This window comes from Serinus canaria, chromosome 3, assembly GCF_022539315.1.
Source record: "Serinus canaria isolate serCan28SL12 chromosome 3, serCan2020, whole genome shotgun sequence".
Classification (NCBI taxonomy): Eukaryota; Metazoa; Chordata; class Aves; order Passeriformes; family Fringillidae; genus Serinus; species Serinus canaria.
Window position 1 is genome coordinate 22,646,640 of NC_066316.1, and position 2,147 is coordinate 22,648,786.

The window sequence follows — 2,147 nt, forward strand, 5'->3', positions numbered from 1 at the left end:
TGGATTTGAAGTAAATAGCATGAAGATCTTTCCAGTAAATGAAAAACTGTTTTGCTGAGGGAAAACAGGCACTAAAAAAAAAAACCAAACCAAACCAAACAAGGTGTGTTACTCTGATTACTCTGAAAGTGGTACTTTTCTAAGGAAGATTGTAAGTCTGTGAAAAAGCAGAGTTCCCTCTGTGAGCTCCATTATATTTACTAGCATGCTTCAGCAACTCAGACAAAAGCCAGCAGGCCAAATCCAACCCTACCATATTAAATTTGCTTTTTGTCAGTGACTGAGTGAGATTATTTGCTTGAGGTTGGAGCCATGCAGAAGACAGCAGCAATCTGATTGTTACTGGTTGGAGAAGTCCATCCTCAGAGCCATTGTCAGAGGTCCATGACTTTGGCACCAAAACTTGAAGGCTCTGCAGGCAACACCTGCAGTGTTAGCAGTGTGCTCAGGTGAGTCAGGGCAGCACCTGACAAATGGTGAGAAACAGCAGGCCCATGTGCACGACAGCACACACTGCTCAAATGCACTACAAACTGCAACATGGTGAAACCTGACTGTCATGGAGTGTCCTGGGAAATGTACCACTGAATAAATGTTCCCTCCATCTATGTTACCAGAGCGTTGCTACCAAGCAATTGATGATCTGAGTGCTGGCTGATCTGGGAAGTCCTGTCAGTACAGCAGTAAAAGAATCCTTGGTTTCAACTGCTAAATAAGGTATGGGAGAGATGAATGATTTTTCAGTTGTGAGGCTTATATATCTGCAAGGAAATGTTCCCAGAGATAGTCCCCACTCATCAGTGTCTCTGATTCATGACAAGAACTTCCAGGAACTCACTGCACTGGAAGTATAACCTAGAAAATATACCTGAAAACTTAGCATTTTCAAGGGGGTTTTCTTCTGCGTTAGTCAGAGTTGATGAGTTTTGAAATAGGTTTTAATGTATGAAAATATAATGGTCTTTATTTGTGTAAAATGACTTTTCACTTAAACTCAACAATCCCATTTAGATCAGAGCATGCCCAGAATGCTATAAACCTCTACAAACTGGCCTGGCATTGTAGCTCAGGACAGACAAGTAATCCTCCACAGATAATTAGCACAGAAAAATGCTTCTAATCTCTTTGTTAGTCCAGTTGTATTTTTTGATCTAATAATAAACTAAACTTTAAACCCCCCATCCTCATACATTTTAATTTAGACTGCACTGGGAATCTTGTAATCTGTAATTTTTTTAGCTGGGCTGTTTTGGTTTATGTGTGTGCTGCACACACGTGCATGGTCTGAAACACCTCTGTCCTCTGCCTGTCCAAGTGCTGCATAAACACCAAGAACTTGGGCCATAATTTAGGAAGGCTTTTCAGTGGGGGCATGCTGGCATGCTTGACTTCACACTCGTGCTCAGGTAGCAGGTGTCATTGAGTGCTGTCACCTGTCCCTGTGCTGTCCTGACCCGACAGGACAACCCTCTGACACAGCCTGGCACTCCTGGGATTTGGTGGGGGTTTGGCCAGTGATACCGGGGATGGTTTTGCACACTTTTGCACTGTGAGAAGAGGCTGGGTGAGGAACTGTGGGCTCACAGAGGACACTGTGGCTGTGTGTGACTGGGACCATCTAGTGCACCCCCCTGCAATGAGCAGGGACATCTTCAGGTAGGTCGGGCTGCTCAGAGCACTGTCCAACCTGCCCTTAAATGTTTCCATGGATGGGACATCTACCTCCTTACTGGGCAACCTGGGCCAGTGTTTCACCCCTCTAATTGTAAAAACTTTCCTCCTCTTCTTCTCCCCCATGCCCTTCCAACTCCTGTGCCGACCCCTCATCCTTCTTCATCCCTCCAAACCCAGCGCAGCCCTTGTGGCTTCTGTGGCTGCAGACTGCTCTGATCTGATCTGTTCTGTTCTGTTCCCAAAGGACTTGGCGAAAATGAACGAATAGTTCCAGTTCCCGCGCCGTTATTTGTCGGTGTACATTCCGTCTATAGCAGCGAGACCCCGCGGGGTCTGACGCCGTGCGGTGCCGGTGCCGGTGCCGCTGGGATGCCCGGGCGGAGCTCACGGCCCCGGACCGAGCGGGCTTCTCGCTGTCGCTATGGGAACGGCGGCGGGCGGGGCGCGGGGGGCGGCGGCGGCGGAGCGGCGGC